Source organism: Camellia sinensis, chromosome 1 (genome assembly GCF_055761805.1).
Source record: "Camellia sinensis isolate YWXY chromosome 1, ASM5576180v1, whole genome shotgun sequence".
Lineage (NCBI taxonomy): Eukaryota > Viridiplantae > Streptophyta > Magnoliopsida > Ericales > Theaceae > Camellia > Camellia sinensis.
This window is the reverse complement of record NC_138961.1, coordinates 111,296,659-111,315,053: the sequence shown is the minus strand read 5'-3', so window position 1 is coordinate 111,315,053 and position 18,395 is coordinate 111,296,659.

The window sequence follows — 18,395 nt, the reverse complement described above, 5'->3', positions numbered from 1 at the left end:
TCCGAAATTTCAACATTTCGTTCTCAATACTGAATTCTGCTTTCGGGCTTTCCTCAAATTCGTTAATCACCTTTTTGAGGAACTCATCCTCTTTCTGTTTCCGTTGGATTTCATCAATGACCGCCGGCTCGGCTATAATAGCGGCTATCAATCCGCCTTGTTCACACATTACCACTTCGATTTCAAACTTCTCAAAATCTTGTAAGATCTCTTTCTGTCCGGTAAGTAACCAAGCCATACTCCCCGTTGATTTTCTGCTTAATGCATCAGCTACTGTGTTGGCTTTCCCGGGGTGATACTGAATCTCCAGATCGTAGTCTTTTATCAGTTCCAACCATCTTCTCTGACGCATATTCAACTCTTTCTGCGTGAAGAAGTATTTCAGGCTCTTATGATCCGTGTAAACTTCACATTTTGCTCCATACAGATAATGCCGCCAAATCTTCAAGGCAAAAACAACTGCGGCCAGTTCTAGGTCGTGCGTTGGATAGTTCTTCTCGTGTGGCCTCAACTGTCGGGAGGCGTAAGCAATAACCTTTCCGTTCTGCATTAACACACAACCCAAACCCTTATAAGATGCATCACTGAAAATCACAAAATTTTCCGTACCTGAAGGTAGTGTCAAAATTGGTGCAGTGGTCAATCTTGTCTTCAATTCCTGAAAGGCTGATTCTCTTTCACTATTCCACTCAAATGGTTGTCCTTTACATGTCAATTGGGTAAGAGGTACTGCTAATTTCGAAAAGTCCTTCACAAACCTCCTGTAGTACCCAGCTAAGCCCATGAAACTGCGAACTTCTGTCACATTGGTCGGTGTAGGCCAATTCACAATTGCCTCTATCTTCTGCGGGTCCACTGAAATTCCTTCCTTGTTGATCACGTACCCTAAGAAAATAACCTCATCCAACCAAAACTCACATTTCTTTAATTTAGCAAATAGTTTTCTTTCCCAAAGTATTTGTAAAACAGTCCTCAAATGATGTTCATGTTCAAGTCTATCTTTAGAGTATATTAAAATATCATCGATGAAGACTACAACAAACTCATCAAGGTGGGTTTTAAAAATTCTATTCATTAAGTCCATAAATGCTGCCGGAGCATTAGTCACTCCAAACGGCATAACAAGAAACTCAAAATGACCATACCTCGTTCTGAATGCGGTTTTCTCAACATCCTCTGCCTTAACTTTCAGTTGATGATACCCGGATCTCAAATCAATCTTAGAAAACACTTGGGATCCCTGCAACTGGTCAAATAAGTCGTCAATACGGGGTAAGGGATATTTGTTCTTTATCGTTACCTTGTTCAACTCTCGGTAATCAATGCACAGGCGCAAAGTACCATCCTTTTTCTTTACAAATAACACTGGTGCACCCCAAGGCGAAGTGCTAGGCCGGATAAACTCTTTATCAAGAAGGTCTTGCAACTGTTCCTTTAATTCTTTCATTTCGGCAGTAGCCATTCTGTAAGGAGCCTTAGAAATAGGCTGGGTGCCTGGCATAGTTTCAATGGTAAACTCGATCTCCCTGTCTACCAATTCCCCTGGTAATTCATTCGGAAACACATCCGAAAATTCTCTAACAATAGGAATATTATTCAATTCAACATTCTCAGATTGTTTAGACAACACATAGCACAAATAACCCTGGCACCCTTTCCTAATCAGTTTACATGCTTTCATTGCGGATATCAAATACGGTGGAGGCACTACCCCATTACCCACAAACACAATCTCTTTCCGTTCTGGTAGGTTAAATACAACCTTTTTGTCATACAGTCTATGGTGGCACAATACTTGGTCAACCAATCCATGCCCAAAATTACATCGAAATGTCTAAAGTTCAAGGGTAACAAATCTACATATAGGGTAGCATCCTCGATATGCATGTCACAAAACCGATATATATAATCACATAACACAGATTCCCCCGATGGAGAAGACACACTTAACAAATATGGCAATAGCTCTAGGGGTCTATTCAGTCTAGATGCAAACGTATATGTCACAAATGAGTGCGTTGATCCAGAATCAATTAATACAAAGGCATCCTGATTACATATTGAAATAGTACCTGAAACAACGGCATTGGCATTCCGTGTATCACCTAGAACAAGTGCAAAGACTCTCCCCTGTCTCACTGTGTCCCCAGTAGTAGCAGATCTCAAAGTATTTCCCGGCTTTGGAACTGATACAGTTGAACTAGCTGCGAGTTTCCCACTGTTCTGATTACATTCTCGGGCTATGTGCCATTGCTTTCCACATTTAAAACAGGCTCCTGATGCACGATAACAGACTCCACGATGCCTTTTGCTACAATTATTGCACATGGGAGCTGTGTCTCAAGAAGAACTCGAAGTATTTGAGGAGCCCGTGTTTTGCTTTTTCGGAAATTTCTTCTTCGAAAAGAAGCCTTGTCTTTTGTTGCCTTTCCATTTTGTTACTGGCTTAGCTTGTCTGGCTATGTTAGCCTCTGATATGATGGCTCTGTCAAGCACCCCAATGTAGGTTTCCAATTTCAGGACATTCACCCTCTCTAGGATGTCATTGCGGAGCCCACCTTCAAAATGTCTTGTCTTCTTATAGTCCGTGTCAATTACATGTGGTGCAAACCTGGCCAATTCAGTGAATTTGGCCTCATACTCAGCTACAGTCATGCTGTCTTGCTTGAGTTCCATGAATTCTGCCACTTTCCTATCCCGGACACACTGCGGGAAGTACTTGTCATAGAATATTTCTAGAAACTTTACCCAGTCAACATCCCTATGATTTTCTCGCATCAACATCCACCATCTTCTTGCCTCGTCTTCTAGCATAAAAGTGGCTAGAAGCACTTTCTGAGTCTCCGAACAGGGGAACACTTCGAATAATTTCTCAATGCCGAGGACCCACGCTTCGGCTTTCAACGGATCTAATCCCCCGTGAAACTGTGGTGGTTTCATTTTCTTGAATTCCTTAGTGAGAGCTATAATCCGGTCATCATTCTGATGATCTGGCACAGGTGGTGCCGGAGGTGGAGGTGGTGGGTGTGGTTACTGCCACTGTTGTTGCCACTCTTGTTGCTGTCTCAAAGCTTCTGTCATTTCTTGGATCAGTCTTTCCATTCTATCCAGTCTGACAGTAGAAGATTCCTCTAACTCATCACCTCTGGTTCTCACCATCTGATTAAACTTGCATTATATTTTACACAAAAGATTCACAAGTGTGCATATACTAAGAAGCACATATTCCCAGATAATTTGTAATGCAAGTAATTCACAACTTACACATATAATTGCTCATATCAAAACATTTAAGCATATAATCAATGCTTCTAAATTCGTGTTTATGAATGCATCCTAGCTCTTATCCAGACGCTTATTGCTCTTTTGGACAAGTGTGTGAGTTATTAACTCGTGCTCTGATACCACTCTGTCACGACCCGAACCCGCCCCCATGGGTTAAGGACGTAATCGGCTAGTAATCTTGAGATTACCTACGGCCTCAAACCAAAATAGACATAAGTCAACAGAGTAGAGGGGCCAAACAGAAGCAATAATCAAAAACTTTGTCCATAGAGCCGTGCTTATATGCACTTCAAAACAAACCAAACGCATATACGTTAATAACCCACATCAAAAGTACAGTACCATAAAATTCCTTACAGACAGGATCATCCAATTAAGTCAACCCATGACAGACTATTTATAGATATACATAAAGTCCTTGTCGGCCAGACAAAATATAATTACATAGCAAAAAGGCAAGGATAGGTCTCAAGAGTGAGACGCAAGGCTGACTTCCTCAAAACTTGTATTTTTCCTAGCAGACTTCACTAGGGCTGGGTTTGGACTTCCCTTGGCTCACCTACAAACACATGAATGAGCGTGAGCGATAGCCCAGTGAATAATATCAAATACAGAAGTCATTTTAACAATATGTAGAACAATATACTCCAAACAGCCTTGGGCCCAATTCATATTCCTACTTAACATATGTACATTTATACAAAGTTTAGATCAAGTGACTGTAGTTCTAAACATATTGGCCTTTGGCCCATTCTGATTTCCATCTACGTCAAAACGGCCTTCGGCCCATTCATTTATGTCAAAACGGCCTTCGACCCATTCATTCTTGTCAAAATGGACTTCGGCCCATTCAGTCATGTCAAAACGGCCTTCGGCCCATTTATTTATATCAAAACGGCCTTTGGCCCATTCATCTGCGTCAAAACGGCCTCCGGCCCACTCATTCATGTCAAAACGGCCTTCGGCCCACTCATTCATGTCAAAACGGCCTTCGGCCCGTTCATTCATGTCAAAACGGCCTTCGGCCCACTCATTCATGTCAAAACGGCCTTCGGCCCGTTCATTCATGTCAAAACGGCCTTTGGCCCATTATCTCTATCAAAACGACCTCTGATCCATTCATCTATTCGTATCAGGCTTTTGTCCACGATCCAAATTAGCAAATTCATAAGGCTTATAAGGGAATAACAAGTAGACATTCACAAGCTTTTAAATATTGATATTACTCACAGTGATTGGCTTGTGGATTTGCCCTGGAGCTTGACCCTACACATTTCATGAACACAAAAAGGGTCACTAACAGTTCAACCCGTTCTTTGCTTCACACGTTTCTCATTAGGCTTTATTCATATCTCATTAATTCATTTACAATGCTTAACATATGCCTAAGAGTGCTTACAAGTGAAAGAGAACGGAAAACAGAACCCAGAATGCAAAAATAGAATCTCAGAAAACAGGGTCCCCGCTTGAGCGTGGACTTCCCCGCTCGAGCGGACCCCTGGGGCCTGCAAAAGTACTGGATATAGGAAATTTAAGCTCGAGCGTTAAATCTGGCGCTCGAGCGAAATGCCTCTTTACATGGCTCCCCGCTCGAGCGCGAACTTACCCGCTCGAGCGGAAGCCATGCCTGCAAAAAGTTCTGGATGTCTCATTTTTACGCTCGAGCGTGACCTAGGACGCTCGAGCAGAAGTCCATCCTACGTAGCTCCCCGCTCGAGGGTGGACTTCTCCGCTCAAGCGGACATCAAGGGCTGCAGAGAATACTGGGAGCACGTATTTCCCGCTCGAGCAGCCGTTACCCCGCTCGAGCGGACATCAAAATCTGAAAATTCCAGATTAAGCTCTTGAGCTCTAATTCGAAATCTCAGCCTCAATACTTGCATGCAATGGCTCAAATCTCAAATATAATCATACTAATGTGGTACCAATGCAAGATTATAACATCATAGAGCTCAATTTCTTGATTTATCTACATGCATGTCCCAAATATGTCAAACTCAACACCAACATAACAAACTCATGCATTCAAGCTCATATCTTCTCAAATTGTACATGCATGTGATGAATTAGCCACACCCTCAACTTAGGTAACACAAATGGTGATCAAGACGTGAGTTTCCTTTAACATTTCACATGGATTATACACATTTGCGCTCAAACATGCAATATCAAGGTGATTTCCTACATGCATGCACATATTAAGCTTCAATTTAACAAATACAACCCAATTTCATTTTAACCTTACTCTTGATCACCAAATTAGCTTGAACACACAAAATAACAAACTATACTCCAAGAATCACTCACCTAGAAGCTTTGATCTCCTAAGCTCTAGTCAATTCTTGAGCTAAATCTCCAAGATTCCCAAGTTTTAGGCCAAATTTACACAATTCTCTCACCTCTCACTCTAACAGCCGGCCTTGCCTCTCTTTAGAGAGTTGATCAGCCCAAATGAAGTTAAAGGAAGGGAATTGAGTGTAACATGCCTTTACATAAATCCCCACTCACAATATAATAATAATAATAAAGTAAGTTGGCATTATTCATCAATTTAATCGATTTAATCTAACTCGAATCAATTTCTAATTAAATTTCACCGTAGGCTCTAAAAATTATGCCAATCACGATGGCGTAATCAATTTCGGGTTCTGTGGCCGATAAGGCCCTCAATTTAATTTCCAAAACAGATTATTCAGACAGGTATTCCTACGGTGAACAGATAAGACTTCAAAATCACAAACATTCACATAATGGCACATAAAATCATGCTAAACACATAATCATACTCAAATTAAGGACCAATTAGCATATTACGGGACAGGGGTATCACAAAGAATAACCGGTACGAAGAAGTGTGGTTGTCCTTTTGATATGAGGGCTCACAGGTTTACTACACATGATGAATGGACATTGACCGTAGTATGCAGATTGCATAATCATCCACCTGCGGAGCACCTTGAGGGACATTCATATACGGGGAGGCTATCAAAGGATGATAAAGCATTGTTAATGGATATGTCAAAGAGCATGGTTCGGCCAAAAGAAATCCTAGTAACCTTGAAACAGCGAAATGCCCTCAATGTAAGCACACTTAAAACCATTTACAATGTACGCCATCGAAATAGGGTGGTACAGAGAGCTGGAAGATCACAGATGCAACACTTATTGGGTGAATTGGCCAAGTATAATTACATTGAGCGCCATTGGTCTGAAGAGTCCACAATGACTGTGACAGACTTGTTTTGGGTACATCCTACTAGTTTGGACTTATTTCGGTCTTTCCCACGTATATTAATTATGGATTGCACATATAAAACCAACAGATATCGGCTTCCTCTTCTTGAAATTGTGGGAGTGTCATCCTACAAAAAACACCAAAAAAAATTCATCAACTAACAAAATAACATGTAACAAAATAACATGTCACGAATTAGTTGTATGCCTGCGCCTAGGCCTACGACTGTATGTCAATGTCGAAGATGGAAAGTGACCTCCAGTAGAACTAGGTCCAGCAGAACTAGGTCCAACTTCGTCAATGTGCTGACCTTCAAGGACATGCGTCATACTCTCGATAGCCTGGTAAAGTCGATAAGGATGTCGAATTCCCTCCTTATAACCAGCGTCAATAATAGGATGTGAAATCTGTAGTGCATGTGCAATACGCTGCATTTGAAAAGAATATTACATTTTAGGGAACATATCAGAAAATAAAAAGTAAGTTACATATGCATAAGAGAGGATAATAGATCACATCCGCATGTTCGATGAAATCCTGATGGTCATGGACACGCGGTTCATCAGTGTGCTCAACATATAGGTGCGTGATATTCTTATACCAATCCATGTAACTCGGTACACATTCCCAAGGCTGACGAACTGGTGTGCTCCTCCGTTGCTCAGATAACACGTGGTTATCCCAAGCCTTCCAGATAACATGTGGTTATCCCACGCCCTTGTCCCCGTTCATGGTCAACATCCAATTCATGACGTCGTCTATTTGAAGCAGTAGGTGGGACACGTTGTTGATATTCAAAATCCATATTCTCTGCAAAAATTAATATACCCAAACAAAATAAAATTTAAAAAAAAATAATCGATCCTAGTGCATTACTAATGCTCTTATTCCCTAATTCTATCCCCAAACAAAGCTATACCATTTTTCAATTCCATGTTAGTACCCATTGAAGCTCAATATGAGATTACCACAAATGCAAAAATAATACACAAAAGAAGGGAGAGAGAGAAAGAAAAAAAAACCATTGTTTGGAAGTTGAATACCGAAAGTATATATATTGTTCGGAAGTTGAAATCTGAAACAAAAAATTAATTTCGGAAGTTGATTGTTGTTTGAATTTAATGTATTCGGAAGTTGACTGCCGAAATAATCAAAAAGTTTCGGAAACCTACTGTTGAAATAAATCATCAATTTTGGATTCCTACTTTCGAACAAATTCCTTAATTTCAGAAACCCAGTTCCGAACGGTTTGTTTACGATCCGTGGGCCTTCGTTCGTTTTCAAAATGAAAAAAACAAAACTCTACGTTGCCAATCTTCAACCTTGATGATTCAAAAGTAAACTCACCTAATGAGGATTGAAAATGTGATGGAATGCTTCAATGGGATGCAGCTTCGTGGATGAAATGGTTCAATGTATTTGCACACCTGGGTTGCACACGGTAAGCTTCTATGTGATGGAATGCTTCAATGTATTTGCACACGGTAATCTTCAATGGGTGTGTATATCCTCAAGGTTGAAGATGTAGCTCAGCTTCAATGGGTGTGTGTATTTGCACCGTTGGGAGAGCTGGATTTGGGATCGGGGGTGTGTGTGTGTGTGTATGAGGGTAAATGTGGAATGAACCGTGTGTGTAGTGAGTAAACTAATTAGGAATTAATTTTTTTGGTGTGTGTAGTGAGAAGGATGTGCAAAGAGGATATTTGTCTGTGTAAATAAATGCTCCCCCCAAACTAATGCAAAATAGCAACCTATTTCCGAAACTAGCCTTAGTTTGGACGTATTTCCCAACTAAGCTAAAACGTGATTGTAAACCATACTTTCACCGTTGTAATAGCCCCCGTGTGGAAATTTTGTAAAATCGTAAAAGTGTGGTTACAAACCATGCTTTTAATTAAGAAAGTGTGGTTACAAATCATGCTTTTTAGGAAATTTAATTTATACAGAAAGTGTTTCTCCTTTTACAGAAAACGTGGTTCCGAACCACGAGTTTACTGTTCACTATATAAAGCGTGGATGATAACCATGCTTTTAACAAAAATCGAATTTTAAATGAAAGCGTGGTTCGTAACCACGCTTTTAGAACTTATATAAAATACCCTACCCCTTTCATTTGCAACCACGCTTTTTACACGTAGCTTTTTATCCGATCTGCTCTGTCGCTCTCTCTGCTCTCGCCCTGCTCTCTCTCTGGTCTCACACTCTCTCTCTGCTTTCACTCTCCCTCTTCGTCCGTGGGTTATCTGCTCTCTCTCTCGCGCTCTCTGCTCTCTCTCTCTCTCTCTCTCGGTATGTTTATTTGTCTCTCTCTCTCTCTCTTAGTTTGAATTTTATATGTGTTTATTGTGTTTGTAAAAATTTGAATGTGGGTAGAATAGGGTTTGTCAATGTGAAAATGGTTGTGAATTGATGAAAATGTTGGTAGAATATGGTTTGCGAATGTGAAAATGGTTGAGAATTGATGAAAATGTTGGTAGAATAGGGTTTGAAAATGTGAAAATGTTGTGAATTGAAATTGATGTCAATGTGGGTAGAATAGGTTTTGTGAATTGAAATTGTGGTTTTGAATTGGTAAAATTTTGTGGTTTTGAATTGTGAAAATGTTCTAGGGTTTTCAATTGAATGTGAAATCAGAAATTAGGGTTAGGGTTTTGAATTGTGAAATCAAAACTTATTGTTAAAATTATTAAAATTGTGAAATTAGGGTTAGGGTTGAGATGTTCTAAATATAGTTTAGTTAAAAGAAGGTAAGGCAAAATATCTACCGTTTTGCTTATCTTGGACTTTGATAATGTCCATTAAAATTGGATAAAATATGTAAAAATAATCTAAATACCTGTGTTTGGTTTGAATACCTTTTATAAAAATTGAGTTTTTATTTTTATTTGTCAAATATATATATATTATTTTGAATGAAGTTTTTTAATATTTTAAATAATTGTTTTTAATCTTTAGATATACCTTATATAAATACATTTTAAAAAAATAATATTTATGAAAAAATTCACTAAATACCAAAAATACAAAAATTCATTTCGTTTTTATATTTTTGTATATTTATTGATTTTTTAAAATATTTTCTTACAAATAATTTACTTTTTACGTATAAATAGATTAATTGCATCTAAAAAGTAAAAATCTTAATAAAAATATTTTAAAAATTACTAAAAAGTAAGAAATTCAATTTTCATAAAAAATTGAGTTCAATACAAGATGTTTGAAGAAACTATTAGACCAATTGCTCGTAATTGACTTGAGCTTTGAAAAAAAATTGGGGCCTATTGGTGTAACATCGCAGCAAAATTATAAGAAATGCTACATTTCCTATTTCCTATACCGTTCAGTATATTATCTGATGTTAACAAAAAAAGAAAACAAAAAAAATAAAAAATTGAGCTCTATGAATAGAAAGTCATATGGGACAATTGGTGCCTATTGGTGTAACATTGCATATCACCTCATGTTAAAAAAAAAAAAAAAAAAAAAAAAAAGAGCTTCGAATAGAAAGACCATGTGGGACCATTGGTGCCTATTAGTGTAACATTAATATATTAGGAAAATTTTATGATACACACGTTTTATTATACAGTTTTAGTTATCATTATCATTATTTTTTAAATTTAATTATCATTTTTTTTAATTATGACATTATTTTACATGTTTGGTTATGTCTTATGTAATGTTTGTCCGGCGAACTAGAACTTTAACATGTTAACCCGAATTTTAATTTTATCAATTTAAGCTTGTATAATAAACTTTAGTTGATCCACATACATACTCAAAATTTATGAATGGTAAAGAATGCATTTTTTTTAAAATTCTCTGTTTATGGAGAGTTTAGTTTTCTACTTAGCTGAAAACTTTTTACTTGAATGTGCTTCTCTGTATGTTTTATATGTTTTGTTGGGAAACAATTTCTTCCAAGACAACAAAAATTAATATCTAACATGAGATGTATCTTTCCAAATCTTATTGAAGATAATTGATGATTATTTCCAAGTTTTCATGTGATGCGAAATAGACTATCTAGATGAGTAGTCTTAAATGAAAGAAAATTTTCAAAAGTTATTTTTTGAGTGAAGTATTTTTACCAAAAGAAATAGAACCAGGTTTTCAAATTGTAATAGTGCATTTAGAGGGTGGCGATGGGTTGTAGGGCAAGGGGGGAGGGGAGGATGATTGTAGAGACAGCGTGGGTTTTGACGGCGTTAGGCTGTAGCAGGAAACAGGTGGGTTACAATGGCGGACAAGATGAGGAAGGAGAGAGAGTTTATCCACTGTGTGAGGTGCATGGTCATATTTAAATGGATGGTTAGGATAGTTTGTGATCTAGTACGATCAAGTTTAAAAGTGGTTTTACAAGAAGTTAAAAAGAGTAAATAATATATTGTCACATGTATTTAAAAAAAACAAAAAAAATTGTTAAACAAAGTAACTGAGATGGACATGAGTGTCGGTTGTGACATGGAATGAAGTTCAAAATTTAAATTGATGAAATTAAAATTTTGGAGTTTAAATTGAGATGGACTGGAGTTTTGGTTTGCAATTTGTCCAATATTTTAAACATGTTTATGTTCATTTGTTGGCAAAAATGAAAATAAAAATATATTCAGTATACACTGTAATGTAAAAATTCCATGCCAGTAATAAATCTATTTTTAAGAACCAAATAAATTCATGCTAAATGGTATACCTTTTTAAAATAAAATTTTGGTTTTCACATGATAGTAATTCATTACCAAATGTTTAATGTCATCCTTAAATAGTAGAGACAATTAGGGTTTGAATTATAGGTAATTATTGGTAATTAAATAGTGGAAATGAAATCCCCGAAAGTAAATGGTAATTAAATAGTGGTAATTATTGGTTAAATTTATATCTAAATTAAATCCCATAAAGTAAGCTTTTTTAAACAAGATCTGGCCTCATATCAAGATTCAAAGTGTAGAAAGAGAAAATTTAAAGTGCATAGAGAGAGAAAAAAGCAAAAGAGTGAATACTAGTAAAAACAATTAAAAAATTGAATTTGGAGCTTTTGGTTCAGTCTTACCCTAACACCACTTTAAGTTCCAAAATCTAGAAAAAGGTCTCAAATGTAATATTAAAGTTGGATTGGTCCTTACAAGTGCGTCCAGGCAGGTTAAGAGGTTTTCTAAGCTCAGCCTGAGTTGTGTTGAGAGTTGTCTAGGCCCACCCAAGGCTGAATTGTAACTTGAGGTTGTTCACGCAAGTTTGACCCGAGTTAAACTCAAACTACTCATCAACTCGAGTTTTTATTTTTTTATTTTTAAAGTTGATTAATCCGTCAAAATTAAATTATATTAACAATTTTTTTGATGGTAAATGATTAGTAATAAGATCGAAACAAATATTTTATTTAATGTGAGAGAGATGGAGAGGTGAGAAATAAAAATTTAAATTGAGATGGACATGAGTGTAGGTTGTGACACATAATGAAGTTCAAAATTTAAATTGATGAAATTAAAATTTTCGAGTTTAAATTGAGATGGACTGGAGTTTTTTTGTAATTTGTCCAATATTTTAAACATGTTTATGTTCATTTGTTGGCAAAAATGAAAATAAAAATATATTTGGTATACACTATAATGTAAAAATTTCATGCCACGAATAAATGTATTTTTAAGAACCAAATAATTTCATGCTAAATGGTATACCCTTTTTGAAATAAATTTATAATTTGTAATTTTATGAATTTATAATTTTATATTTAAATTTGTAGATAGTTTTTGATGAATCCTTAAGCAAATATTAAATGTGATAGTGATTGTATGCAGGGAGTGTTTTTTTTTTTTTTTTTTTTTTTTTTTTTTTTTTTTTGCTTTTATGTTTAAATGTGACATCCTTCACATAGGGAGTAAAAAAAGAACTTTCACGCAGAAAAGATGCGAGTCTCGACACAGGGAGTAAAAAAAACTCCACGTACAGATGAAACCTCAGCTGTTGTTTTGTATGAATAAAAATAAGTGAACAAAAATGAGAAAATAAACAATTATAAGAAACAAATAGAGAGGAAAAAAAGGGAGAAAATATAAATTGAAGTAATGTTTAGTGGTGTTCAAGTAATGTGTCACCTCTAGACTTCCTTCTACCCTGGAAAATATAAATTGACAAATATGAGAAGGCTGATTTTTATATGAAAATGTCACTTATAGGAAAATATAAATTGTCTTTTGACTCCCACAACTTCCTTCCACCAAGTGTTCGCCTAAACAAATTCAAATAACCAACACAAAAATAAAAGCAGGTTAATTAAAAAAAATCAAATCAACACTGAAATATTACCAAACCAAAGAAGAAGAAACATGGAAAAAGGAAAATTTACATTTACCGTGCACAAGAGTATGATATTAATCGTAATAAATAATGAAAAAAGCAGAACACAGGAGTTCCATATACAGTTATGTCAAAACAAACCAACATTCTTTGTGTTGTAAGCTTTTTTCTTAAAAAGCTAAAAAATCCAAGAGATATTAATTATTTTAACTCATATTTTAATTAAAAAATCAATAATGAATGGTGGATTACAATTGCTGATTACTTAAATAAAGTTCTTGCCTCACAAGTAATTGTAATTGAATGAGTGAAAATTCATATAATTCTTTTAGAAGTAAAATCCGATATAAGTATATTGTTGACATTGTTGATGTTTTAATGTTTTATGTTTCATTGAAGCAAGTATATGGAGACTATTCCAATTATCTTCTACTGGGGGGGAAACATAATTCGGGATCCCGATGAAGGCGTGTCATATGATGCTGAGCCGAAAAGGATATATGTGGTGCAACTTGGCACCACGCTTAGCAATTTGGAGGCGATGTTCATGTCTAAGGCGACAAATTATAGGGAAAGTGTCCGATTGAACTTTAAATGTAGATATCCTTATCGCCAATGGCAAACAATCAGCAAATACAAGATATTACTGATCAATGACGATAAGGCGTTGAACACCGTATTAAGTATCGGTGCAAGTTTCCAACCACCAAATTGTTTGGAAGTATACATTGATAAGGAGGTTGTACAGAATGTCCCGAATATGACACAGATGGAATCTCGTCCGTTCACTACATTGCTAACACATGGGATTGACATGACAGCGTTTTAGTCTCCTATGTATGCACCAGATCAATGTTATGCAATGGGCTACGCACAACAGACATTTGAGGGCCATGGTGTCGAATCAAGTTCACGTGGTGGATATGATTATGAATTTCAAAATAACACAGAAGATGTGCCCACCTGCAGCCATCATACCACTCCAGTTGAAGTTGATGGTAATATGGCAGAAACAGTGAACTATGTGGAGTTTGCTGACATTGACATGTATGGTCCTGATGTCGCCCTACAGGATGATGAGAATGAAATGTGTGATGAAGAAAATTTATTGGGCGGATCAGATGATGATGATGAAGATGATGCCAACACTCCCGTTGACCTTGAAAATGACTCCATTCCACCAAGAGCTGAAATCCCTTTCTATGAGAACATTCACATGGGTGGTGATTTTGACATGAGTAGCCGTGATATCGTTCCCCGTAACCAAATCTGGAACGCTGAAAATCCAGAGTTAGACAAAGGGATGGTTTTCATTGATAAGAAGCAACTTGTACATGCTGTGAAATTGTACCATGCAACAAATAATCGAGAGTATAAGGTCGTAACCTCTAAGCAAGACCTTTGGGTGTCCGCTTGCAAGCAAGATTGCAGTTGGTGGTTACGTACATCTGTTAGTAAGAAACATGGTCTTTTTGAAATAAAGCAGTACAGGGGTCCTCACCATTGTTTATACTCACGAATGAACAGGGACCACACTAATATTAGCTCCAGTTACATTGCTTCTCATCATTTGGGATAAGTTACGGTGAGTATAAAAAATAAATGTTTATATATATATACATATTTGTTTGTTTATAGTGTTCACACCCAAAGAATCCAACTCATATTTGATTGTCATATATAGAATGAACCTGATATGCCAATTAAGAATGTCATCGAAGATATCAAAAAGACCATGAACTATAGTATATCATACAAGAAGGCATGGCATGCAAGGGCAAAGGCAATTAGAATGGTATTCAGGGATTGGGATGAATCATATAGGCAGTTGCCTAAATTCATGCATGCATTACAAACATCTAATCCTGGCACCATCATTCAATGGAAGCATAGATATACCGGAGGTACAACCATTATGCCCGTCTTCCACTTTGTTTGGATTCAGATATTGTAGGCATGTTATTACCATTGATGGTACAATCTTATACGGCAAATACACTAGTGTGTTGCTTGTAGCAACCATCGTCACTGCCAATGGCAAAATATTATTGCTTGCATTCGCTGTTGTCGACAAGGAGAGTTTGGAGTCTTGGTCGTTCTTCATTTCAAATATCAAAGAACATATTATCATGGATCGACATGGAGTGACTTTGATATCTGATCGAGCTGAGAGTATTTTAGCTGCTGTGAGACGGCATTGGCTGAATCCGTCGCTCCAATTTGTTGGATATCATCGGCACTGCCTTCGACATGTTTGTAGTAACTTTAATACAAACTTTAAAAATAAGGAGCTGAAACAACTTCTATGGAAAATAGGGAGTGCTTATCAACGACGAAAGTGTAATGCTTACTTAGAACAAATACAGGCTATTGACCAAGATGCCATTGATTGGGTCCGCAAGATGAATCATGTGGAGTGGACGGTGGATATCGGTGGGGGGGTATTGACCAGCAATGACACAGAGTGCTTCAACAGTATCTTGAAAGGTGCAAGGAACTTACCTATCGCAGCTATGGTTGAGTTTACATTTGGACGACTAGTAAAATATTTCGACGAGATGGGAGCCTAAGAAGAAATAGATGTGCGGAATGAGTTCCAATACCCTAGAGACATGCAAAAAATTATCGAGGAGGGAATCGCAAGGGGAATACTTTCCCGTTAATATCGTACGACAGGTTAGCTTGTAATGTAAACTAAATTTTTATTATTATGTTGTGAAGTTAATTACACCTAAAAACATGAACTTCATTAGTTTGTATCAATATTGTCTTTTAGGCCCCGCCGCGTATTTGAGGTGCGAACATCTTTTCGCCATAGACGAGGTCGCAATACACAGATTGTGTGCATGGATCAACCCAGGTGCAGTTGTGGCAAATACGAGACAAGACACTATCCATGTTCTCATATGCTTGCTGTTATGTCTGAATGCAGTGACAATCTATTCGAGTACGTTGATCTAGTATATAGGCTTCCTGTATACATGAGGGTTTGGGAAACTAAATTCAATCCAATACCGCATCAAGATTATTGGGATGATACGCAGTGGATCTTAATGCCTAATGTACTTCGTCTGCGAGAAGTAAAACGGTGTCCTAAATCTATGTCTTGTATTCCGAATGAGATAGATATATCAGATAGGCGTTTGGCCGCTCGTTGCAGTGAGTGCCAGCAGACAGGTCATAATAGGCGAACATGTTCGGCACGGCTTGGGCGATGGAGACTATGTAATGCTTACATGAGTTTCGTGAATTGTGAAATTGTAAAATGGTAACGATTTTTAATTTTGAGATTGTAATTGGACAGCCCATGTGAATTTTTAGCTTATAATGCAAATGATCCCATGTTAAACTATATTGTAATTGTTAATTCTTTAAATAGATCATTTTTTATTTGTAATAGATCATTTTTAATTTTTAATTCTTTATATGTTGTAATTGTTTTATATTAAAAAAAAAATTACAACTAACATACTAAGCAAATTAATTAAATTAAAAATGTATGCAAAAACATTTAACTGTAGCACATAGGCCTAAGTTTTTTATTGTGTACGTCATTGAAAATGTGTATTACAAAATTCTATACTTAAAACCATTTCAAAAATTAATATTTATGAATAAATTTAATATTTTTGAATGCTGCAACCATTGTTCACGTTTACAATTTATGAATAAATTTATGTAATTTAAAAACGTTATAATTTATTCAAACTTTTAGCATTACAAAATCAATAATTAAGTTTTGTCAAATATGCCATAAATGTAATCATCAACCTATTATTGGAAAAAAAAAAAGTTCTCATTCAATTTTTTAGCAAATATTTATGTAGGAAAACTATCCACATGTTACTGCACTATGTTCATGGTCATTATTAAGCTTATGTAACAGAGACCCTAAAATTATTTTGGAAAAGAGTTCTATATTAGTTATAGCATACATAATGGTAGGTTCTGTTGAATTTTTATCATATTTAATGACACATAATTTTAAATCTTAAAGTACAAATATATATATATATATATATATTTAAAAATCATAAATTATGAAATAATTAGAGTTTTTTTTTTTTTTTAATGATTATACTTAGATTTTAGTGAATTGCTTCCATGTTAGTGGCACACAAATTTATAATTTTAAAATAATCGAGCATATTTTTTTTTCAGGTCGTCATGTATGGAATTAATTAGAGTTTAATTGTTATAGTTAAATTACAGTTAGCCAATAGAGGTTTTTGAAATAAAAATTAATTACATTTTAGTGAATTGCTTCCATATATAGTATCACACAAATTTAAATTTTGAAATAATTGAGTATACTTTTCTTTTACAAATCGTAATTTATGGAATAATTACAGTTTTTCTGTTATGATTAAATGAGATTTTTATTGTTATGATCTAGTATTTCACTTGTACAGGCTTCATGGCATATCTACCTGAGGAGGTTCCACTTTTCAGTCATCCACATCGGGCTGACAGTATATGGGAACGTCCGGTATGCAATAACGTTTGTTGGACTTTACGCATTTTGTTTTATATTACGTGATAATGCTATTATTTAAACTAGTCATTCTGTTATGCAGGACGAGGCACGCACCGTGTTGACCTGCCGCCAGGCAGATTCTGGCTTGTGGGAGCATTCGTTGGACCATAGAGTCTTGCAGTATATATTACGCGCAGGATTATATGGTGTATGCCGTGTCGGGCATATTATACTGGACCACCCACTCATCACTGCTCTCGTCGAGAGGTGGCGCATAGAGACTCATACATTTCATTTCCCAATTGGGGAGGCCACCGTCACATTGCAGGACGTATCTGTCTTATATGGTCTACAGATTGATGGGCAAGCAGTTACTGGAGTTGACCCATCATTGACGAGGGAGAAGTGGATAGCCTTATGTGCTGAGCTATTGGGAGTAGCACCTACACCTGCAGACTTACAGGTAGGTAGACTGAGGGTGAGGTGGCTGGCCGAGCAGTTTGATCCTCTTCCAGATCAAGCTCCAAATTAGTTGGTAAAGCAGCATGCCTGAACATATATTTTGTGGCTTATTGGGGGGGTACTTCTCCCTGATAAGTCACAGAACCTGCTCAAGCTGATGTACTTGCCACTGCTGAGAGACATTGATGAGATCGGCCAGTACAGCTGGGGTGGCGCGGCTTTGGCATGCTTGTATAGGATACTATGTCGAGCAGCTCAGGTGGGTGCAAAAGAGATCGGAGGACCACCTGTCTTCCTACAGGTTAGTAACAATTTTGTTACATGTCAATTCATATTGTATGACATATATCAGTATTGTAATTGCGTTTAAACTATTACAGATTTGGGAGTGGGAGAGATTGATTCGCATTGCCCCGTCTAGGTGGCAAGTGGTTGCTACTGGTGAGCTTCTCATGGGCCAGGGAGACATGCAGTTGCCACCCGGACCTCGAGGTAGTCGGCGGAGGGTTGACTTTGGCCACGAGGTCGTTTCAACCCATGTAGTCGTAGTTTATAGAGACCAGCTCGACCGGATGATAGAGGGCGAGGTATGAAATTTTGCTCTCAATTTTAGTTGTCTTGTTCATTGTACATGTTTTGAGT